Here is a 25,978-nt window from a genome sequence, read left to right as displayed (position 1 = left end):
GCCCCATTCTCTGGGAGACCTGCCAAAACAGACCAACAAGTACTAATGTTGGGGCTCCCTAGAGACCTAGACCAGAAGGCCACGTACCCTCCCAAGACTTTAAGGGGTAGGACCAAGGATCTGCACCCTACTAATCGGAATGTGAGAAAGTTCAAAATGACAAAAACACATATTTATAAAAAAAAATTAAAAAAAAAGAAGGGGAAAAAGGGGAGTGGGTGGGACGAGGGGAAGTGGATAGGTGCAGTACGATGGCATGCCCTTCAGCCAGGAAAAAAAATGCCTCTGGTCCTAGCCAAAAGGCCCACCCTAGAGGCAGGTGCAAAAAAGTGCAGTGACCTTGGTGCCAAAAAAACAAAAACGCGAGTGTCCCCACCGTGAGAATTACTGCACCAGTGGACTGCCACCCCTGGGCAACATAAACCAAGGGCTTCTTTCACAGCCTTGTCCTCGGCCAGAAAAAGCAGCTCCATCCCTACTGCAAAGGCATCAGAACTCTGAGCTCAGGGAGAGCCTTGCCTACAACTGGGAACAAGCCTGGTACACACCAGGCCAGATTTGACCCAGGAGGAAAAAGGCCCTCTCACCACCATCACCATTCTTTACCCAATTTATTTTAGAAGGGATATTCGCCAGCGCCCCCACCCAACAGCAGGTACCGACATTCTCCCTCCTAAAAGCTGATAAGAACAGAAAACTACACTTGATCTTAGCTAAAAGGCCGAGCAGCGGGCCTAGTGTTTGACATATATGCGGCGGACATCTTCCAACCAAGAAATGAGGCGGTGAAAAGCTCACGTTGTGCAGGAAAATCAGAGAAAACCCATTTAAATCCAGGAAAGGGGCCGGTACAAATTGGCCAAGACTGAAGGGAAGACCAAAGGTCAGTTTTAAAATTTGGACGTTCCCATATTGTATTGATTGGTGATTAATATGAATATTGATTTTACATTTCTCTCTTTGTGTCCTGGGAGCTGTTATCTGACCAACTATTTGTTCTTTCCATCGATATTTCCACTTTCACCAACTGCGGTGCCAGACAGTCCCTGCCGGAGATGACAATCAGCTGTGACTTCTTACCTACATAAGTATCTGTGAATACATTAATCAGGCAGGTGGTGCCACACAACGCATTGATAAAGGAACTATAAAACAGTAGGAGGCTAGCTATATGTGAACCATAAGTCATATATAAAGTAAAAAAAAATATATATATATATATACACAAAAAAAAAAAAAAAAAAAAAAAAAGCAAATTATTGCTCCGGAGTCACAAGCAAACCAATGTGTTATGTCTTACAATGTGGGACCCAATTGAGATCCTTTATCAAAATCATGCTTGTAGTAAAAGCGGCCCTTTCACCGAGTCCCCCCCCCCCTTCATTTTTACACCTGTACATACTGTATACCTGGTCCCTGGGAGGGTTCCTCAGACTTTTTTGTTCAGTCTTCTAGGAACAGCCAATTGTCTTGTTTGTCCAGCTACATTGATGGGGATCTGAAGCTCCAAAAAAATAAAAATAAAAGTCTGATGGGAGGACCCTCCGCTTGCTGGAGTGAAAACAGACGAAAAACAAGCTCTGGACTGCCGCACTCTTCAGAAGACCACTTTCTTTTATTGGAAAATCACATCTGGTCTTTCTGAAGAGTGCGGCAGTCCAGAGCTCGTTTTTCGTCTGTTGCTAGGGGTAATAGCCAGCACCTGTGGCTTCCCAGCCTAAGAGACAGTTTACAGCCTGCATGTGTGCTCCTGGAGCGGCGAGATCCCGTCTCCTTATTGGAGTGGCAGCCGCCACCAGTGTAGGGACCTGTGTGGGTATAGCCGAACCTGGTCCCTAGAAGGGTTCCTCAGACTTTTTGTTGAGTCTTCTTCTAGGAACAGCCAATTGTCTTGTTGGCCAACTGCATTGATAGTTGATGGTTGAAGCTGCAAAAAAATGGAGGGCTGATGGAAAGACTAGGATGGTGAAGCCCCCAGCCTCCTGGGATATATCACATCACGCATCTCAGGAAGCCTTTGCCTAAGCTAGGATGCTGTAGTCCCTGGCTAACTACAACCTCCTGGGATAGATCACATCACACATCATGGGAGGCCACAGTCTAAACGTAATTTACTGATTGAGCAGCAATGCTGTAAGCACTTATCAGCCATAAATGGTTTGTCTCATCCCTTTAATACAGCCTTTATCCTCTTTAAACACAGAGGAACCCTTAAAATAACTTTCCGGTCTCAGGGAACCCCGACTAAAATTACTATATCTTACAACTCATGATACATTAGTGTGATGGCCAGTGGGAAGACTTCTCCTTACACTTGTGACCATTGGGAAGAATTACCCCCCTTACAGATTCATAAAAAGATCAATGTTGTCTTTGGGAACTTATCTAAGAGATAGAAATTTCTCATTGGTCAAGGAACCCCTAGCAACCGCTGGAGGAATCCTGGTTGAGAAACCCTGCTCAAACTGCACGAGAGCTTCACGAATTTCAAGAGCCGTTCACGACAGTTCATCCGATATTATCTGATTGGACAAGCACGAAAATTGTCCTTGTACGATACCAGATTGAGAAACCCTGCTCAAACTGCATGAGAGCTTGTTCTGCTGATAAAACAGATTTGCTGGCCAGATCACCAAATGAAAAAATAGAAAGAAAAAGCCCAAAAAAGAAAACGAATGCAGCCATCACATCTAAAAGGCCCATACACACGATCCAAAGATCGTACGAAAACTGTTGGCCGAGGAAGAATGGTACGATTTTCGGATCGCATGTTCATCCGATATTATCCGATTGGACAAGCACGAAAATTGTCCTTGTACGATACCAGATTGTACGTTTTCCGTTTAGTTAGTATAGTTGTTGTCCGAAAATACAATACAAAATCCATTACAATACATGACATCACTTTCGAATTTTATTTTTTTCCTGTCGTACAAGAATTTGTGACTTACCTATTCAAATTTCTACTTTTGCGACTATTAAGCAAAAAAAGTCATACGATCTGTCGTACGATATTCGGATTGCGTGTACGGGTCACAAGAATAATAGAGGTTTGCATTTGGGTTTAATCTAACCATAGATGTATTTTTTTGTTTTTTTAAATCAGCCAGCTGACTGAAAAACAAAAACAACAACAAAAAAAATAAAATAAAAAAAAACAAATAAAAAAAACAACAAAAACAAAAAACAAAAAGAAGAACACACTAACGAGAAAAAAAATACGAGAAAAAATACCATAAATAAAAACCCACACTGTACAAAAAAGAAAACAAAAAAACAAACAGCAATCCCCCTTCTGCACTATTGTATTCTGACAGCAGGATTTCTCCCAACAGTTCTGTTCAGGAGTAGATCACTCGATCGATTTCTCTTGAATGGAAAACAGCCAGGCGATTTAAAAGCAGGAACAGAATTTCCACGCAAGTTTGGCCAGCTTTAGTCTTAATCATTTGCATTAATTACTATAAATTTACAGGACGGGTCACTATGGCAAAGTGCACAAGTTGAGGCATTCTGGTGCACGATTAATGAATATTAGCTGGAAACAAGACGCTCATTTCCATCTGCTACAAATCTTGGACTGCATGTCCTTGCATGAAATCCCAGAAGGGATGATACAAGTAGAAGCACGTCTGATGCCTCATCCCGCTCCGATTATTCCCAATCTTATACCGCATTGTCCTGGAATGACTTCTCCGATACTCATCTGGGTAGCGTTGGCTTTATCCACCTTTATGGCGGCACACTATACACCTCCCGGTATCGCCTTTGATTATCCTCAGACATCTCCTGATCGCCGTTCTCCAGCACGGCGCGGGTGGGAAAGGCCGGGATGAGTGACAGACAGACGTCACATGGATGAGACACATCAGTACAATGTAGCGCTGAGAGTCGAGCGTCTTGCTCAGTCCTGCACAACCTCAGGGCCTTCCAGTCACCAAGGAACTACAAGTGTCAACATGACAACCAGGGACAATGGCCGGAAAAGTTGGCTCGTCTACCTCCGTCGCTGTAGGCAACGTCACAGCAATATAAGGAGGGTACACGTGACTAAGAACGTGATGTTCTTCTTTCTAAAGTCCACTTAGAAGGTTTTGTTGGACAAATACAAGCATCAGATTGGCTGAGAGCCTCTCCTAGATTTGATAAGACTCTCTAGGACACTGGAGGCCTCTTTCTTCAAGTCCCTGCTCCCCGGTGTATTGCCAAACATCTCCAAGTGGCCAATATATTGCATTTTTTTTTTTTTTTTTTTTAAATGGTGGGTTTTGGAAAAAATAAAAAATAAAAACCTCCCCGCTCCAAAAAACAAAACAAAAAAAAACACATACATACTCACCTCCATGCTGCAGCTGTCCCACCTTGGCTCTAACACAGAGATCACATGACCACCGATTGCTCAGGTCTTGGTCTGCTTCAAGCAGAGAGTGGTGACGGCCAGTGGTCACTGCTCTCCGCTCTGCTTCTCCAGCGCAGGAGTGCGGCATCAGGTGGCTCTGGCCACTAAGAGGCTCCAGCTGTTGATTAGGCATCAGAGTTGAACTGGATGAACTTGTGTCTTTTTTCAACCCAACTATGTAATTATGAGTGCATCCCAGCAATATCGTCGGGATCCATCCAGATCCTGGAGCGGCTCTGCCATATCAACTGATAGCGGGCAATAGCCCACTATGGGTCACAGGAGAACAAAAGTAAGTGCACTCCTATGATGAAAAGCTTTGGCCATACTTCTCTTTTAATCATACAGCCATTGAGAACATTGGAAATATCCATGATTTTAAAGGCCAAATTCAGCAACGGGAGAAAATCAGTACAGAGGGGGGGCCGGAAAACAAATTCAGAGTTCACGGCTAGCCACAGATTGGTGGACACCTCCTGAAGAGCCATAGGGTGATGGGACCAGACTGTGCCCACCAGGATCCAGCACTGTTTGTAGTGCGACTTGCTCATTGAACTTAGCAGATTACCGTGTTTAACCTTTTTCTTCCCTTCTCGTACTGAGAAAGAAGAAGGATTGGCCAGGTCTTACCATTTTGGGAACCTGTTATGGGGTACTCATGGTGGCCCCCTAGGGCACTCTGCTGTGGGATTGAGGCAAGGTATAACCACACAAAGGGAACGTTCACACTATGGCACTGCATTAGCGCTCATGAAGGTCGAACGGCAACGACATCACTGGCATAACCAGCAAGGAACGTACCCCTTCCGAACATAGAATATCAGATATTTACATTAAAGTCAGCTGTGACTGGTCCTCTTCTGATAATGACAAATTACAATGAGTGCCTTTGAGAATTTCTGGGGAGGAACACAACTGAAGGTGTACACAGGTGACGTTATCCAGGTATGAGAAGGACCCGTCACGTGTTATACCTACAAGGGGTATAAATGTCACATGTGGCTGAATGCCGTGACCTTTGAGCTGGTAACACAAGCGACTTGAAAATCACTTTGTAATGTTTCCCATTGTCCTCCCAGCCCCCCCCCCCCCCCTGTCATGCCTAATGCCTCTATGAAGGAGATTATCTACACTGGCGCCTTTCACACTGATTACATTACATTGATGTCCTGCTCTGAGCGATCTACAGAGAGCTCTGATTGGACGAGGAGTGGCTAGCGCTATCAGTATTCCAATGGTCGGATCGGCTCCAGACTGGTGGGATATGCAACTCCCTACATTAAATTATAAAGATTAAAGTGGTTCTAAAAGGCTGAAGCCCCCCCCCACCCATTTATGCATTCCATGCATGAAGGAAAAAAAAAAAAAAAAAAAAACAACAAAACCAAAACAAGGTCTGTGTGCAGCAGCCCCCCCCCCCTCATACTTGGCTGTCAGGGACTCTCCCTCCTGATTGGCCGAGACACAGCAGCAGGCACCGTTGGCTCTTGCTGCTGTCAAATTCAGTGAGCCAATGAGGAGAGAGAGGGGGTGGGGCCAGCATAGGAAGCAAGAAGAGGAGGGGCCAGGAGCGCCAGCATGGGAAGCAAGAAGAGGAGGGGCCAGGAGCGCCAGCATGGGAAGCAAGAAGGGCAGGGGCCAGGAGCGCCAGCATGGGAAGCAAGAAGGGCAGGGGCCAGGAGCGCCAGCATGGGAAGAAGGGCAGGGGCCAGGAGCGCCAGCATGGGAAGAAGGGCAGGAGCCAGGAGCGCCAGCATGGGAAGAAGGGCAGGAGCCAGGAGCGCCAGCATGGGAAGAAGGGCAGGAGCCAGGAGCGCCAGCATAGGAAGAAGGGCAGGGGCCAGGAGCGCCAGCATAGGAAGAAGGAAAGGGGCCAGGAGTGCCAGCATGGGAAGCAAGAAGGGAAGGGGCCAGGAGCACCAGCAAGGGAAGCAAGAGGAGGTTTGCGGTAGGATGTAAGAATAGACTTTTTATTTCTACCTTTACAATCGCTTTAACAAGAATTTAACCCTTGCTAGGAGAGAATGGGTATGCCACGGCAAGGGTAGATTTTAGAGCTGAGGAAAAAAAAAACAACAAAAAAAAAAAAAAACACCCCATGAATACTCCTGGGATGTATGACATATGTGACATCATTTTGGCCTAAAAGAGAAACCAGGAAGTAACTGGAGAAATGGGATAAAAGTTTAAAGCCAATAGAATATAAACTTATTTACTAGCGCTAGCAGCATAAGGAGTAATTCATAATGAGTGAAAGAGTTTTAGTTAAGCTGTAAGGATTTCATTACTATCCTCAGATTTTTAACCCTGCAGCCAGTCAGTCAATGATCCACAAACTTGTTCCAGATCAGGGATCTTAATCAAAGAATGGCCATGATAAATTAGATAAAAACGCTTCCAGAAAAAAAAAAGGTCAGGTATTGCAATCTGCATATTTCCTTATTGAAGGTGAAGTCACAATTGTTAAAGTATAACTAAAAAAGGTAAAACCTTTTAGTGTTGGATGGAGTGCAAAGAGATTAGAGCACTTGACAGTTTTTACTGCCGTCTGTGAGCCCATTAGGGAGATTCAGCCTTTTCTATTTGTCCCGTTTACCATCATCATTGAAAGTAACAGAAATCCCACATTTTGGGTTGTCCCCGGAAAAGTAACAGAGGGGAAATCTTCCAATGGGGACACTAACCTGGTGACCTGGGGGGTCCCCCAAGGAATTCCCTTAATTTGATGGGTTTTTCTCTCACTTCCCATTTTGGCTATGGGACAGGAAGTGAAGGGGAATCTCCGAAATGGGACACATATGGAGGGAAAAAAAAAAAAAAAAAAAAACAACAGGGGCTAGAACTCTTCCTTCCTCGATCAAAAAAATAAAAAATAAAAAAAATCTTTCAAAGAATCATACGTATCTAGATGGATGCGGCATCCGTACCCCGGCACCTCGAGCACCAAGCGTTCGAACACCGCCGATCACTCGGTTCTCAGAGCTTTAGATGGTCAGTCACAGCTCTTCGTTCTGCCCCTCCACACTCAATGGGGTGCTGGGCTGTGGAGGGGAGGGGGTGGGGGCAGCTGGCTCAGGCTCTCAGCGAGCAGAGAGGCTGAGCTGGGTGTCGGTCCAGGGATCTTGCAGATCCCGACTCTGTGGTCGGGATGACGCAGAGCCTGGACTGACTTCTGTGACATCAGCAGACAGCGGACTTCAGCCCGCTCTCTGCTGAAAACGGGTCACAGGAGTGCAAAGCGAACTGCACTCCTGGGATCCATAGGAGAAGTACAGCCAAGCAAGCTTTGGCTGTACTCCTCCTTTAAGAGTGTGGTCAGTGACATCTTACATATGTAGCTAGTTGCCCAGCCATCATACAATTTCTCTGGCTCCATTACTTGGCGAGCCTTCAACAAGAAGGTAGTGCTTGCATGTTCAGAGTTTCTACTCACTTTTTCCAGATTTTTGCCCCATGCGTTTTCTATTAAAACAATGGAATCACATCAAAACACCACTCAGAGCATGCGTTAGGACAAGTGTTAACACATATCATGATAGACATTGACCAATGGCGACCCGCCGTTGGTGTCAGTGGGACCAATGGTGACCCGTTGTTGGTGTTTACATTTCAGTCTACGGCACTTAAGCAGCATGAAAGTCGGGCCAAAGTGGTGCATTTTAAGTCACAAATATTTCAAAAGCAGTCACTGAAAAACAAGGGGTGCGACCTGTCATGTGACTTGGTGTCCAAAGTAACACAAGTGCAAATGGAGCTTTAACTCTGGAGGAAAACAAAAAACAAAAAGTGATAACCCTATAGGGCCAACTGCTCATTTTCGTCAAGAGGAGAAGAGAGCCAAGATATACTTGCCTAATCTGCCAATCCTTCCAGCACAAGACCAGTACCTGCCGCTTCTGCCCCACCTGCGGTCCAGAAATTTTGTGCGGTAGACTGTTCCCGATGTCATTACACCATAGACTGGCCCTGGACGTGAGAACAGTCCACGTTTGGATGTTGGGGAGCGCCATTTTACAGAGGATCGAAGAATGGGGCGAGCATAAGCTCTATGGTCACCCCTAAACAAAACAAGCAGTTAACCCTGCCAACTAACCTAACCATCTGCTGAGGTTGTGGTAACTTTATAGGTTAGAAACATGCAACCTTCCATAGGCACAAGAAGAGATAAATCTGTCCCCATACAGTATTTGAAAGGTGACTCTCGATGTCACAGGGGTCCAATCCTAGATCCTCTTTGGGGTTCTCAGGTGTCAGGGTCCCAATCCTTGATCCTCTTTGGGGCATTAAGACAGGTGCTGGAATAGCAAAATTTAGATGGTCTAAAAAATCTTGGTGGTGGTCCGAGCAGCAGAGGCACATATTGTCATGTGCATGTGAATCCAGCCTAAGCCATGAGTCTGAAAAAGAAAGGATCAATGGTGGCAGGAGTCGATGTGAAGACTTTCAGGGAGGGTTCCCACCTCACCCTCATTAAAAGCTTCCCATGTAGATATACGATACCAAACCCGATATCCAGACTTGTCTGTACTTGGCTGCCAACGCATAGTTCATTCCCAAGAAGGTGCCCCCACCCTACACAATGAGAAACCTCAAACCTGTGTTAATGTTTGGGGTGACAAGAGAAAAGGGCGGGACCAGGAAGCTTTTACCTGCAGAGAAATCGAACACGCATCCGTCACTCGGACCAGGCACATCGAGACAGGGTGACTCAGCATGTCAGATGGGTTACAGAATGTGCATGGTAGAAAGACTGTCTTCCATAATTGTCATCCAATTCCAAGATCAGAAAGGAATCAAGAGACCCAGTCACCCTTCCCATGCAGGGCAAAGTGGTAGGGTCCCCTCCACCCCAGGTTTGCCTAAAACACACAAACATGAACTTTATGATTGCTGGGTAATCTTGGGTGGCCACTGCATTACCTCAGGGGTCTCCATACTAACTAAACAAAAAGGTCCAGCTGACGATCCTTCAGACGTTAGGATGGCCGGGCTGTGGTCAGTGGGAATAGAAACGGCCCCAACATTAGTAGGAGTAGACACAAGTCTCAGCTGTGGTCAGCGGGAAAAAAATAGAAGTTGCATAGCGCTTGTGGTCGGGAGAAGGAGGAATGGTGACACGCCGTTGGGTGGCAGTGGGACCAATGGTGACACGCCGTTGGGTGGCAGTGGGACCAATGGTGACACGCCGTTGGGTGGCAGTGGGACCAATGGTGACACGCCGTTGGGTGGCAGTGGGACCAATGGTGACACGCCGTTGGGTGGCAGTGGGACCAATAGGGCTTCATATCAGTGAAAGGAACAACACGCATGAATTCCAGACATTTCACTTTGCCAAGGCTTTGTCAGCTGCAGGCACTGGGATTTACAGGATTGTGCCATCTGGGTTGGCACCTCTGTTTAGGAAATATATGGATGATGCCTGAAAATAAAAAAATAAAAAAAAGGTAGGGGAGATGGTTCCTTCTGGCAAGAAATGCAGATGAAGACGTTGTCAGGGGGAGTACGGTGATCTCTGGAAGAGGTAGTTGAGTTGAGCTTTACCTGCTGACTCACAACTTGATCTACATTGGCATCATTGGTCTACGTGTTCTATATTGATTATAAAAGTTGATAATTGGGTTCATGTTGGGTCTTCTAGCTTCTGAAAGACAACCTACATATACAGTAGAAGACAAGCAGTAGAGAGTGATCTCACTAAACAGCAACGTGGCTGACATCAGTATGCGGATAAGACGGGAGCGGCATCTGATTATTTTTATCTAATTTTTGCACTAATAACTGCAGGAAAGGGCAGTTGTAAAGCCATAAACAGTCTCCACAGATTACCTGCCAGGTGGACGAGAAGACCAAACCTGTCTATTGTCTACCAGTATTAGGTAGGAGTGTGTGTCATTGAGCAGGGCGGTGTTCATTAATTCATGTTCTGTATAGGTGAAGATGAATTATTAATACGGGGAGAACTGAAATGTTCAGTTTAAAGTGGGAGGGCTCCAGGTACAACCCCAACCTCATATCCGGCACTCACGTAAGCCTTCTTATCACACTTGTAAATACAACAACGGGCTTATGTATGTAGACACAAACGCTTTGCAGGGCGACAGCAACATCCATTGTGAGATGGACAAGTGGAGTGATCTGCGGCACTGCGACGTCACCTGCTTAAGTCTCACCCCCTGCAACCAGGGAGGCATATGGACTCTAGCCACCCTTTCTGCCCCAGGATAATCCCACAGTGACTGTCCATCACTCGCTCCTGACCCCAGCCATTAACTGCTGAGCTTGCCTGTGGGTCTTCGGAGGACCAGTTCTGACTCCATATCCAATATTTCTATTATATACTTGTATTATATATCACTAGAATGGGTCAGAATACTCAAGGGACTTGCAGAGACTGGGAGCTTGCAACCACAGGAGAAGGCAAGAAGCTTGCGATGGGGTCAGCCATGTAAATAAATAAAAAAATAAATAAAAAACACCCACACAACATCCCCCCCTCTAACTCTACAAAATAAAATAAATCCCATTCTAAAAGCCCAAAGTACCCAAATCTGTAGTCATGTGACCCACTGGAAACCAAGTCTTCTCTCTTCTGGACTGTAGAGTGGGAGGGCCCTTCTTTGGTTACCTACGTTGCTGCCTGCGTGATGTGGACACATCCTATTGGCTGTACCATTGCAGGAATGGCTGTACCATTGCAGGAAGAAAGTTAGCGACTGATCTCACCAGGGGTGACGCAGCGGATATCCAGATATGGTGGGAGCGGCATGCTATCTGCCAATTACGTTTTATCTAATTTTTGCAGTTTTATCTCCAGGAAAAGGCAGCAGTAAATCCATAAACAGTCTCTGCCGATCATCTGCTAGGTGGACGATAAGACCAAACAGTGATAGTATTAGGTGGGAGCATTCAGCATTTAACAGGTCTGGCATTATGTTTTCTATAAAAATGAAGATAAAATTACTGATAATTTGGAGCCAATTGACTGTCCAATGATAGGTCGCTAAGGATCCAGAAGACCGAAGACCAAATGCAAATACTAGGGGACCCGTTGGCTGCAGGTGTGAAGATAAATTAGGGTGGAGTGCTCGTCATTGAACAAGACTTCATTTGGTTTTCTAAGAGGTGAAGATAAATTGATAATTCAGAGCCAACTACCTATTGGATGTCCAACGGTAGGTCCTCGAAGGACCAGAAGATGCAATAACTAGGGGACCCATTGGCAGTGGGTGTAGACTTCAGTGCTGTATCACCGGTCTCCACAACTGGCAGAATAGCCAGCGAGGGAGTACAAGGGTGATTTTCCTCCCACAGCCGGAGACAATTCTGGTGGATTATAATGCTTTACCATGAAATGGGTCTAGTGTGACATTTGTGGGGCTATTATACAGTCTGTCTGGCTGTCCAATAGTGGGTGCTCTAAGGATCCCGAAAGACCAGATGATGCAATAACGAGGGGTCCATTGGCAGTGGGTGTAGACTTCAGTAGTCTATCACTGGTCTCCACAACCAGGAAAAGTGCAGACGCTGAGATTTTAAGGAGGATTTTCCTCCCACAGATAATTTTGTCAGATTATAATGCTTTACCATGAAATGGGCCTGGTGTGATATCAGAGGTGATATTAGACTAATCTCTATGGCTGGGACTAAAGGGGGGATGAACAAGGGATTTTTTTCTGCCTTTGTTTGTCACCTGCTAGGTGGACAATAAGGCCAAACAGCAACAGCATTAGGTGGGAGAGCTCATCATTGAGCAGGACTTCATAATGTTTTCTACGTGAAGATAAATCATTGCCAATTCAGTGTTAACTGCCAATTGGCTGTCCAAGCGGCGGGTTCTCTAAGGATACTGAAGAGCAGCTGATGCAATAATTAGGGGACCTGTTGAAAGCAGATTTAGACTACAGTGCCGTATCATGAGTCTCCACAACCAAGAGAGGTGCAGATGAGGGAGTAAAACGATGATTTTTTTTTTTTCCTCCCACAACAATGCTGGTGGATTGTGAAGTTTTACCATGAATTGGGTCTAGTGTGACATTAGTTGGGATAGTAGACTTATGCCGCGTACACACGACCGGACTTTTTGACAGCAAAGGTCCGACGGAATGAGTCCGTCGGACAATTCGATCGCGTGGGCTCCATCGGACCATTGCTTGCCAAAAATCTGCGGACTTTAGAAATAGAAAATTTTCCCACCGGAACTCCGATGGACCGAGAAATCCGTTAGTGTGCATGCTAGTCCGACAGACAAAAACCAACGCTAGGGCAGCTATTGGCTACTGGCTATGAACTTCTTTATTCTAGTCTGGTCGTACGCCATCACGTTCGAATCTGGACTTTGGTGCGATTGTGTGTGGCCAAGTCCGTTCATTCGGAAAGTCCGTCAGAACTCCGCCGAAAGTCCGTCGGACCTAGTCCCTCGAAAAGTCCGGTCGTGTGTACGCGGCATAACTGCCTATTAGCTGTCCAACACTGGGTCCTCCAATGATCCCGAAGACCGAATGATGCAATAACTTGGGGGACCTGTCGGATGTGGGTGTAGACTTCAGTGCCGTTTCACCGGTCTCCACTACTAGGAGAGCTGCCAGTGAGGGAGTACAAAAGGTGATCTCCCCCCCACAACCCGACACAATTCTGGTGGATTATTCTTTAACACAACATGGGTCTAGTGTGACATTAGTGGGGTTATTAGATGCACCGCCTATTGGCTGTCCAAAGGTGGGTCCTCCAAGGATCCAAAAGACAGAAGACCAGATGATGCAACAACGAAGGGACCCATTGGCAGCGAGTGTAGACTTCAGTGCCATATCACCGGTCTCCAAAACCAGGAGAGGGCGTGCCGATGGGTGAGTACAAGCATAATTTTCCTTACACAACCTGACATTTTAGCAGATGTTAATGGTTTACCTTGAAATGTGTGAAATCAGGAGGATATTAGACTAATCTCCACAGCTGGGATTTTTGTCACTGGAGTAAAATGAGAGCATTCATATACCATAGATCAGCTGTAGGCATATGCAACAATCCAGCTGTTGTGGAACTATAAATCCCAGGACATGAGGCATTGCATGACCCCTCCACCCCAGGAGCAGAGGCATGATGGGATTTGTAGTTTTATCACAGATGAAGATCCAAGATGGTCTACCCCTGCTGTAGATGGGGAATGGTGGGCTCTTCACAGGCTCCTGGGTGTCAGAGACAGGCGGTGTCAGTATCGGCGTCAACGCCTGCCTCTAATTAGTGAAGTGTGATGAATTAATTGCCATCAATTTATTGACATCTTCCCTAACGCTCTGCAGCTGGGGATTAATCATTAGAAGAAGAATTCTTGGACAGTGGAGCAAATGAGAATGGCGGCTCGAGCTGGTGGGACGCGCAGCCGCCGACAACCAAAATACAGCAAGCTTCTGCTTTATCTCCAACACAAATCCATATTTATTATTATTATGTCCAGAACTAAGGCACAGGGGGAAGAAGTATTTATGTCAGCAGCACTTTGTATGGAAACTTCCTGAAGGGAAACCTGAAAATTACAATGGCCTGGACTGCTCTCCATTTCCTGTGCAATTCAGATACAATTAGTGATTAAGGAGCTAAAAGAACGACAGATCACATTTGCTTTACTCTGAGACAGGTGCCCCTTAGGGCCTATTCACATTATTGCATTAACGCAACAAGTGGCAATGCGTGTAACAAGCATCCCTATGGACTTTTCTGATGGATGTGCATTGCAGTGCCTTAACGCAATGCATGGCTTTAACATCCATTAACGTACCAAAGCAATTCCCTGAGGGTCTAATCCTTCACCCTGAAGTGATCCTGAGCTTTGCCAAGGTAGGGCAAAGCAAGAACAAGTTCAACGAGTTCAGATAAAAAAAAAAAAAAAAAAAAAAAAAGACACTGGCACTTTTCCCACTAAATGCAGTGAAAGTGTCTCCCAATGCCCCCTCCCTCATCAAGGCAACCTCGCCCATCTACAATCTCTTACCACCCTCTGAATCCTTCACTAGGTTGCCCTAAGGCAGTGCTGTTCAATTTGCTTTATGTAGTGGGCCTCAGGGGTGGCCCCCCCGATATCAATAAAGGGCCCCACATAATATTCAGTAATTGTAATGCCGCGTAGACACACAATCAGAATTCTCGTCGGAAAAAGCTCTGGTGGTTTTCCCGAAGGAACTCCGAAGCTGTCTTGCCTACACCAAATTCCGATCGTTTAGAACGTGGTGAAGTACAACACATTACGACGGGACTAGAAAAAGGAAGTTCAATACCCAGTAGCCAATAGTTTCTGTCTCGTAGTTGAATCTGAGCATGCGTGATTATTGGCGTGTCGGAATTGCATACACACGATCGGAATTTCCGATAGAAAGTTTTTCCGTCGGGAAAATTGAGAACCTGCTATCAATTTTTGGCTGGCGGAAATTCGGACAGCTAAATTCCCATGGAGCCTACACACGGTTGCATTTTCCGATGAAAAGCTCTCATTTGTCTTTCTGGCCGGAATTCCGATCGTGTATACGATGTTACAGAAAACTAATTGGACTGCAATGTGATATAAGAAATGGTCAGAGACTGCAGACATACTGCAAGAGATTGTCAGAGATCATTTGTGATCTCTACACTCCTCTTAAAAAGGACTTGTGCCAAGAAGAAAAAAGAAAATAAAAATATTGTAAAACGAAATAAAATCAATCAACCTATTCACCAACTTTTTGTGCTCTTTCAGATAGGTTGGTGTGGGAGGTAAAAACAGAGCCCAAGCCACACAGCTGAACTGGTCCAATACAGCCAAACAGGGCTGTACAGATGCTGCGGGCGTGATGCTATGCCCATGTCAAACTTGCCCATGGAGTTTAAATTGGGCTGCACGACAACCGCATGAAATGCACATAACTGTGGGGCAGTAGTAAGGCATAATAGGGTTAAATCGAGCAGTGAGGAGGCGTTATAACACCTCCTCAGCCGCTGTCAAATGCCCTCCAAAAAGCCATCTGAAGGTGGCTCACTCTTCAGAGGACACTGCACTTCACCGTGAATGTGAAAGAGCCTCAAATCTATTGGGTTGGCTAAGCACTAAAACACCTCCTATATTCAAAGGACCCAGAGGGCCGCACAATAAGTGTTGAAGGGCGGCACACGGCCCCAGGTTAGGCAATGGGGCTCTACAGGATCAGGGCTTTCAGGTATGGGGGAACCATGCAATACCTCTCTTATGTGACCAAGTCATCCACCTGGTTAAGCTCCGACACCTTCCAACAGCAGAGCTTACCCAGTATAGACTCTTGCAGTGGGAGGGTGGCAAAGGGAGTAGGGCTATTAGTAGAATCCATCACTTTCCCGTGAATTACAGAAATACAGAACGGAGAACCAGACCAAAACTAGTTGTTGAGCAGCAGTAGACTTTTCCATAAATGGGACTTCATTGTCCAATAATTATTGTCTCTTAGAAGGCCAAGGGAGCACACTGATCAGGTCAACACTCTACTCATACCTGTTGTCAACACATGTGCACCACAGGAGACTGATTGGCTCCTAGTAATAGCCATGGAATACAACGGTTATTACAAAATCATTACAGAAACTTCAACTTTATATAGAATACAAGTTCTAAAAGTAAAAACTATTCACTTGACAAAATCTAAATATTTCTTTTTGCCCCATCCCAAATCTGAAGGCATGAACGTATCACCAGACTCAATCAGTTTATCTCCTAATTAAACGCCCCACCTTGTTTCCACCCACCATCTGTGATCAGAACAGACATTGTTGCTGTAAGCAGATCCAGGCGTAGAGTGAAAAATGTGTCACCATCACAAACATGCTCACACCCTTGTTTTCATTACAATGGAGTGGAAAGGTGACGTAGACGCTTGTATCGCACAGAGGGCTGGGAGAGTGACCTGGCTCCGTGCAAGGGCCGAGACACTACAAGGCCCAGCAAACCCAACCAACCCACTGGGGGTTTGAGGCTTTTTAGTAGTTCAGAGGGCTGTAGGAGGTCCATACTATGGTCAAAGGTTATTGGAGAGATAACGCACTTTAACTACATTTATTTTATATTAAAGCTTGCGATAAAAGAACTCCCACATTCCCACTTAAATTTGCGTTAAAACAGAGTGCACTTCTGCCACCGGGTGACACACAAAGGGGCCTCTTACCAGAAGGCGTTGACCATCACGTTGGTGATGGTCATGCACGCTCAGCTATATCCCCTTGCCCAGTAATGACTGGACTCCAGTCATGGCCACCATCTGTTTTATTCTGCCAGCATCACATGTATATCCAAAAAGCTACAAATTAAATGGTGCATGCTGTTTTGTTTCAACCACTTATCTTATTCCTTGATCCCCTGGCACTCTTTTGCACTTGCCAATGTTCCTGGGATATGGGCAGGCCCCTGATGTCCTCAGAACAATACTGGACCACTTAGCCCACTGGTCAACCAGAGAAGAGCAGCTATGAGGACCCAGTCATATGGAAAAGGAAGAAGCCTTTCAGCTCCCCTGGACAGGACTTGTCTAATCCCCAGGCCGAGAGGCAAATGTAGCATTACCCTAGGTAGGCTACTAGAACAGCAGGCAAATTTAGTTATTTTTGGCTCCTAATTTCTTTGGGCTGTTTTGGTCTTACAGGTCACGTTTGACTTTCCCCCCACTTTCTAGAGGCTTCTGTAACATAGGGAGGGGAGAGTCAAATAGGTAGCTTTATAGTTATGGGGTGCCAGTCAATCGCTGGGGAGGGGTGGCTCAGTAGGTGGATAAATAGTGTGAACCCCAGAGCAGCAGGGTCTTCCTGTTGAAGGGATCCCACCAGTTCTGGTTACCCCCTCCCCTGTAGAGGGTTCTACTGAATCAAGTTGCTGTTCTTGGAGGTCCCAGCTGTGGCAGAGCTGGGGGGTGTGCACCTAAAGTTATCTTCAACACCCCTGAGACTCACGCCCATTGGGTCCCATCTGCAAAGCCTCGCTAGAATGCATCTGGAGGAAGCTTAATGGGCACAGATGCTCCCTGGCCTTGCGAGTATTGACTATGCTGCAAGACCATGGTAACTGTTCTAGTGGGATATTTGATCAGTCAAGTCAGTCTTCTTTCATGGGGTCCCTACCTCTGGCCTTCCCTTAGTCTCTCAAGGGGAACAGTATTCTTATTATTATTATTAGCAGGCGATCAATGTACAGAGGTCAGATTTTACAGGAGGAGAGAGAGTCCTCTTACTGAACCTGTACCTTCACCCTTTCCCATGTTGGACCATAAAAAGGGCATTTTCCAAAACTGGTTTCCTGTGTCAGTGCGCCTTGGTGAGGCAATGGCCTCTGCACAAATAGAGAACTTTGTTATCCATTCAGCAGGTCCCACTACGTATACAATCTCTGTACGATATCTTCCCCGATAGTCACACGATTACTGTACCATGAATTGCTATGACCCATTCCCACCAAAGCCTTTTTTGGTAAGGCAGCCAATTCATTTTAATTGCCAAAACAAACCACAAACGGAGTAGATGTGAGGCGTGCAACTCTGATCCTATATCTGTCACTCAGGAGATGTTGGTTGGTCTTGATGACTCAACCTTGGCAAATTCACCAACAAAAATTATAGCCTCCCAGATTGAGAAGACCAAGTGAAAGTGACAACAAGAGAGAGTCAGAGGATCATCCTAAAGAGAAACTAAAGTCAAATTTAAAAATGAAGTAGAAAGGTGACGTAGACACTTGTACTGCACAGAAGGCTGGCGGGGTTACTTGGCTCTTTGCAAGTGCTGAGACACTACAAAGTCCAGAAGACCCAAGGCTTGTGGCTCTTTAGCAGTTTGAGGGCTGCAAGTAGTCCATACCATGTTGGACGGTTCTTCCAGATACCAACCAATGCCTATACAGTCTCTGGAGAAAATCATTCCTGATAGTCACAAGATTACTGTTCCTGCACTAAGAACTGCTCTGATGAACACAGGAAAGAAAGTCTCTCCACCAAGATCTTTTCAGGAAGGCAGCCAATTCATGTTAGCAATCAAACACACCACAGAGTAGATGGGAGTCGTTCCGCTCCGATCCCATCTCGGTCACTCAAGACGTATGGGTTGGTCTTGAGGAGTCAACCTTGGCGGCTTCACCAAAAAACAATGACTTACCAAATGGAGAAAACCCAAGTAAGAGCGACACCAAGAGTGCTAGAGGATAATCCTAAAGAGGAACTAAAAGACAGAACTAACAACAGAAGAGACATTCAAACTCTTCTGCAATAAAATAAACCTACCTGCCCGCTGCCCCTTCTACAACATGCAGCTCAGTTACATTTCTGGCACACTACCTGTGTCCTAATATGACTAACTGCGCCGCCTTTGCAGGAGTTATGTCATCCTGTGCCGGCCAATCAAGACGGCTGAAGATCGGCATCTAGAGGAAGCCGAGGAGAAGATGTTGCTGAGTGACTGCAAACACCATACTGTTGGAGAGGAGATGGATATTAGTTTGCCTTTAAGAGTCCATTATCATTTACTGCTGGAAACCATATAAAATACAGGAAGATAAAAAAAAAAAAAAAAAAAAAAGGCAGCCATCGCGTTTCAGGGACAGGCAATCCCTCTTCATCAGGGCTTCAATAAAACATCAGGGCTTGCTTTGGGACCTTGTTTTTAAGTTACGCAAAGCTCTTAGGTCAGGAAAAGGATATTAGTAAATCATAATGGATGTGTGCTTAAAATGACCTTTAAATGGATCTAAAAACTTTTTCCCCAGCACATCGGTCTACTGTGGCGTACTGAAAAATGTGTGTTGGGACGCAATTCAAAAATGAATGGTGCTGCAATTAGCATTAACACCAAGTAAAAGCTTGAATCCAGCTGATAAGTAGATCCAAGCCCTAGCTGGGTGACGTGCTTGCTAAGGTTCTGTGTATCAATAGGCAAATCACCAAGTTTCAGTCTTTTCGAAAACGCGATTTTCACAAATTTTTTTTTATCAAATAGTACTTCCTATTTCAGGGTTATGGATCTCCCTTTAACAACTTCCTGTCTTTGAGAGTTCCAGCCAAAATTACTCAATGTGAATTACCCAAGAACTGATGGCGTTTTTTTTTGTGGGGGGGGTTTTAACGGTAGGTTGCGGTCTTGGATAAAATTCATAGTGGCCCTCAGGGGTTAGCAGGGTAAAGCCAAAGCACATTAGCAACCCCCCCCCCCAAAAAAAAAAAAAAAAAAAAAAAAAAAGGACCCCAGATGTCCGATGCAAAGATAAGAGGGGAGACCCCTTATACCAGGGATATGCAATTAGCGGACCTCCAGCTGTTGCAGAACTACAAGTCCCATGAGGCATAGCAAGACTGACAGCCACAAGAATGACACCCAGAGGCAGAGGCATGATGGGACTTGTAGTTTTGCAACAGCTGGAGGTCCGCTAGTTGCATATCCCTGCCTTATACTATATTATGCACTGTATATATAAAATTGGTAACGCCAATAAATCATGGCTTCAGTAAAAAAAAAAAAAAAAAACCGAACATAGTAATTTACATTTGGCGAGGTTGTGGGAGTATTCTTCACCTTCCATGGACGCAAGTGAACAATACTCCCATCTCCGATGGTGGCTGTGAGCCTTGGCCATGTGTGATAACAGCCATACTGACAGGTCCCCTTTAAAATGCATATTCAGGCAACCAGCAAAATTAGGCATTAAACTCTCGAAGGAGAAGTTCGGGTTTACAAAAAAAAAAAAAAAAAAACCCACAATCATACCTCACCCCCCCCCCCCCCCGCTGGCTCTACATCAAGAGAACTGAAAGATCAAAGAGCGCTGATCACTCAGGGTATGCTCTGTCCCTCCAGTGCTCAATGGAGCATTGGGTTGGGCACGAATGGCTCAGGCTCTTAGGGTACCGCCAGTCCTGAATCTAGGTGGATGCTAACATTATTGTCGGGATCCTTGCGGAGTATGGACTGTCTCTGACGTCAGATGACAGCGAACTTTAGTCCACTGGCTGAATCTGGGTCACACTGCAGAACTAAGTGCTCTCCCGTGACCCACAGGACAAGTATGGCCATAAGAGCTTCTGGCACGTTTCACCTTTAATGCCATCCCAGACACAAACTGTGCTTGAATTAGAAAGTCAAATACATGTGAACAGCAACGGTACCTCTCCTGTGGAATACAGGAGTGCAGTTTGTTTTGCGCTCCTGTGATCCGTTTTCAGCAGAGAGTGGGCTGAAGATCCCTGGACCGGCACCCAACACCCGGCTCAGCAAGCCGCTGAGAGCCGGCCGCTCCTACCCCCTCCACAGCCCAGCGCTCCAGTGAGAGTGAGCGAGGGGTTCAGAGCTCCCTGCTCAAGGTGCTGCAAGAACCAAAGCGATCCGTGGTGTTCAACGACGTAGGGGGACAGATGCATCCAACCAATTCTAAAAAAAAAAAAAAAAAAGGAGACTCAAACAGCTCTTAACTACTTGCCGCCCACACTTTAACCGGCTACAGCACGGGCCTTAATTGCCGGGAGCATCCAAGGACGTCCTCCCAAGCAGGCTCTGTGATTAGCGAGTGTATGAGACTCAGCTGATCACGGATTGGAGTAAAGGGTCGATCCCGGCCCCTTCCCACGTGATCAGCTGTCAGCCAATGATGGCTGATCACATGATGTCAAGAGAAGATCGGTATATTTTTTTTTCCCCTCACGCTGAAAAAAAAAAAGTTGATCACCAGCTGCTGTCAGAGGGCCCCTCCCACAGAAAACCGCAGCTGCATTTTCTGTGCCCAGCAGTGTCAGCTGCCAGTGCCCACTGTGCCACCTATCAGTACCCACCAATGCCCGCCAGTGCCCATCAGTGTCTTATCAGTGTCACCTACTAGTGCTCATCAGTGCAGCCTCAGTGCACCTCCGTGAAGGAGAAAAAAATACCAGTTTTTAAAATTTTATAACAAAACTATGAAATAGTTTTTTTTTTCCTAAGATTTTTTGGGCCTTTTTCGTTTTGTTTAGCAAAAAATAAAAAACCCAGCAGCAATTAAATACCACCAAAGAAAGATCCATTTGTGTGAAAAAATAAAAATAAAAAAAAATGATAAAAATTTCATTTTGGTACACTGTAGCATGTCTGTGCAATTGTTATTCTTAGCCCTTGTACACACGGTCAGAGATTCTGACAACCAAATCCATCGGATTTTGTCCGAAACTGTTGTATACACACAGTCAGACAAAGTTGTTGGAAAATCCGATTGTACATCACGCGATTACGTTATTTCGTTACGACGGGACTACTTTCACGCTAGTAGCCAATAGCTTTGGTGTAGGAATTTGATCTGAGCATGCGTGGCACTTTGTCCGATCGGAAATTCTCTACACATGATCGGAGTATGTCCGATCGGAGCATTTTGTTTGAAAAGTTGGCCGTCGGATACTCCGACGGAAACAGTCCGATGGAGACCACACACCACAGTCGGAATATCCGACAAAACGGTCCGATCGGACACATTCCATCGGAATCTCCGACCGTGTGTACAAGGGCTAAGAGTGACAGCTCCAAAAGCCAAAAATCGGTCTGGGCAGGAAGGGGGTTTAAATGCCCAGTAAGCAAGTGGTTAAACTCTGCTGCCGGCGCCCAGGTTTTTGCGCCATAATATGATAGGATTACACAGCATATTTTCACAGTCTGGCAAACTTAGCCAACATTCACACCGGCAATTTAGGATGGAGCAAATTGTAGTGGCATGAATCAGATTGCGTCCAGCAGCGGTGCCCGGAGGTATTTACTGGCTGTACAGAGAGCCGTGAATAGCTGGGGCCGCTCGCCACCTATCATTGTGAACAGGGCAGGTGGGCGCACCTAGCCGCTCAGAGCCCATGCAGGAATCTTTGACTCCTGCCACTATAGTTCATCGGCGTGAATGCAGCCTTACCTGCCAAAGAGTCCAACTTCAGCACCGCATCAGCCTCAATGCACCCCCCCCCCCCCCGTCGCTCCCGCTGACATCTCCGCCCGGCTTCTTTCAGGTTCAGCCACCTGGGATTGAGAGAGTGCAAAATCTGGTGCAGCCGTGTGCACAACAACTTTTTTGTCAAAGCTTCATTAAACAAGTTGAAGTTAGGAGCCGATTGGCTACCAAGCACAGCTGCACCAGATTTTGCATTCTCCAGTTAGGCCCCTTTCACACTTGTTCGACGTGTCCTGCGAATTGGGACTGTAAAGTCGCAGCACAAGTCGTACCCCATGATTTCCAGTTGAGTACCATTCATATATGTGCGACTTGAAGTGGTACCAACTTCAAAAGTAGTCCTTGTACTACTTTGGTCCGACTTTGATGCAAGTCAAGGGGGCCGTAAACCTCAAGTTTACACAGGTATTCCCTGAAATCGTGGTTAGAATCACGCGCCTTTAAACGTGAATAGTAGTAGTAACTTATAGTTAGGTCCCTTCCACACCGCCGCAATTTCACGGAATGCCTGTGTAAACTTGGAGGTCTACAGCCCCTTAACTCGTATCAAAGTTGAACCAAAGTAGTGCAAGGACTACTTCGAAGTCGAACAGACATGAATGCTACTCATTGGAAATCATGGAGTATTACTTGTCATGCGACTTTGCAGTCCTGAGTCGTACAAGTGTAAAAGGGGCCTAAGGCCCCTTTCACACGGGACGGATCAGTAACTATCCGCCCCGCGATGATCCGCTTGCTCGGCGGGTATCGCTCCGTTGTCCCCGCTGAGCCGGCGCATGACAGGGCGGTCCCTGCACACTGTGCAGGGACCGCCCTGTCAGCTCTCCATTCTCCTCTATGGGGGAATCGGACAAACACGGACCGCCTATCCGTGTTCATTAGATCCGCTTTGCGGATGGATAGCAAAATAGGATTTTCCTCCATCTGCAGAATCGGACAATTGCGGAGGCGGACGATATCGGGTGTCTGCGGATGTTCATCCGCAGACACCCGCTATCCCATAGGGATGCATGCATGTCCGTATTTCATCCGCAAATGGATGGATGAAATACGGACATATCATCCGCATGTGTGAAAGGGGCCTAAATCAACTCGAGTATCTTCTGCAATAAAAACCTGCCTGCCTTGCAAACTGGAGTTTAGTTCCACTGTACAAAAATAAATAAAAATGCTGCTAACAGGAAAACGTTTATTGTAGAAGAGATTGTGTCCTCTACAATAAAAGCACCTTACCCGTCTGCTGCAAGTCTCCAAAGACTGAATGCTGAGCAGAGCATGTGGGGGAAGTGTAAAGGTCACACCACTGGAGTGGAGAGAAGTGGACTTTAATTTCACTTTAACCGATGGCACATTCTTAGGACCAGCCGACACCAAGAATCACATGCGATGCAGTGCGGTGTGATCTGAGTCCATTCGTTTGAATAGGTTGTATCGCACTGGAGCGCAACAAAAGAAGAGCATGCGCTGCTTTAAAGCGGGAGTCCGCCGGGACTCCGCGTTTTTTTTTTTTTTTTATTATTTTAAAAGCCAGCAGCTACAAATACTGCAGCTGCTGACTTTTAAAATAGTGACACTTACCTGTTCAGCGCGCCCGCGATGTCGGCACCCGAAGCCGATCTCTAGATCGTCTGTCGGGTGCTGCCGCCGCCATCTTGGGTATGGGAATCAGGAAGTGGAGCCTTTCGGCTTCATTTCCCGGTTCCCTACTGCGCATGCGCAATAAGGATGGTCCCTGCTGCCTCTGGGATCTGTGCGTTTCCCAGCAGGCAGCGGGGCACTTGCGGAAAGGGGCGTAATCTACGCCCCTTTCCGCAGAGAGCTATCCCGGAAGTGGGTGCAGAATACCTGTACTGTACAGGTATCTGCACCCCCCTCCCCCCTGAAAGGTGCCAATTGTGGCGCCGGAGGGGGGGAGGGTTCCGATGAGCGGAGGTCCACTTTAGGGTGGACCTCCGCTTTAACCACTTTCTCCCCCTTCCTGCCCAGGACAATTTTCAGCTTTGAATGTTGCCGCACTCCGAACAACAATTGCGCTGTCATGCAACACTGTACCCATACCATCATTTCTTTTATTTATTTATTTTTTATTTATTTTTTTAATTAGAGCTTTCCCTTGGTGGCATTTAATCACCAATGGGGTTCCCCCCCCTAAAATGTAAAAAAGGGGAAGATTAGCTTGTTACAAAATTTAGCAAATAAGTAATTCTTCCTTCTCTGATGTGTGCTGATGAGGCTGCACTGATGAGGCTGCACTGATGGGACATCCGATGGGTACTGGTGGGAGGCACTGATGATCAAAGCCAGTGGCGACTTTTTTTTCCAGGGCCCCCCCCCCCTCCCCAGACAAGCACCTCCTCCCTCCGAGCGGCACACATCCCCAACCCCCGTGAGCACCGTTTGCCAGTCGTTTCTGTGCACTTATCCCATCAGCGGCGACAGGTGGCAGGCAGCGTGGTGCAGGGGCTCCGATGTCCTCTCCTCCATGGCGATTTCCAGTTCCTCTCCTCCTAGGCATCCAATAGGATCACCTGTCCTTTCAGCCAATCAGGTGACCCCCCGTGTCAAAACCGGCTCCACGATTGGCCAGGAGGAGAATCAGTGTTACAACAGAAAATTAATATTCCTTGCTGTAACACCTGTTTGGGATCGGAGCGCACACTCTCTGTGACCCAAGCCCATCCTATCTTGAAGCCCATTAGAGCCTCTGGTTCTGCTCTGTGCTGCAAAAAAAAAATGCCCCCCCCCCCGTATTGGAATCCATGCACCGTTGTCCCAAAAAAGGCCAGACGCATGGATGGGGGCACCCTTAACAGACGGGCAGCCCCAGTTCAAAGCCCTGACAATCAGTGTAAATTTCCTCTATTAGAATTGGCAGTTACCAGCTCTCCTCTCCTCTTGCTGTGACAGCACACGTAGAAAGGAATGAGGGAAATCCAGCAAGTTTGTTTACAAGTGATTGGACACAGCTGATCACAAGGTAAAGGGCTGCTGCGATTGGATCTTTACAGCGATCACAGAGCATACCAGATGAACGATGCATTGGGCACGCAGGAGTGTGGTTCTGGGAGGTCGCCATCCCAGAACTGGATGACCATGCTATAGCACGGCCGGGGGTAAACCCCCCCCCCCCCCCCCACCTGCATTGTAGGGTACTTCTATACCAAGCGATCCGATGTAGGCAAATGCTCTGCGTCTGTGACCAAATGTACAGATTGTAATTAAACCCGTTTAAAATCTGGTATTCCATTCAAGTAAAAGGCCTGGATCAAAATTTGGGAGCTTTCAAGCCAATTTCGTTGATTCAATGATGGCAAGAAAGCGTGTTCTGATGATCGATTTTTTTCTACGAACCTGCGACTAAAAATCTAACCGCATATTAGCGTTAGAATTCCAGCCAATTTAGAGGAATCAAATGACAATCTAAGAGCTCGTTCACATGCGCTTTCAATTCAATTCCGAAAAGCAATCTGCGTTCAGATCGCTTTTAAAGAGGAGCTGCAGTGCTCTCACATAATTTGTAATAAACATCTTTGCCATTCTGAAGCTTCCCTCCAACCACTTTGCATATTATTTTATATATATATATATAAATATGCTGCAGGAAGCTCCCTCCACCGAGTCCGGCTGCAGCCATTTTAACTGTGGGCAGCTGAAGCTTGTTCACT

The sequence above is a fragment of the Lithobates pipiens genome, unplaced genomic scaffold, assembly GCF_037356315.1.
Source record: "Lithobates pipiens isolate NorthernLeopardFrog02 unplaced genomic scaffold, aLitPip1_a1.2 Scaffold_138, whole genome shotgun sequence".
NCBI classification, from domain to species: domain Eukaryota; kingdom Metazoa; phylum Chordata; class Amphibia; order Anura; family Ranidae; genus Lithobates; species Lithobates pipiens.
Note: the sequence above shows the minus strand (reverse complement) of the source record.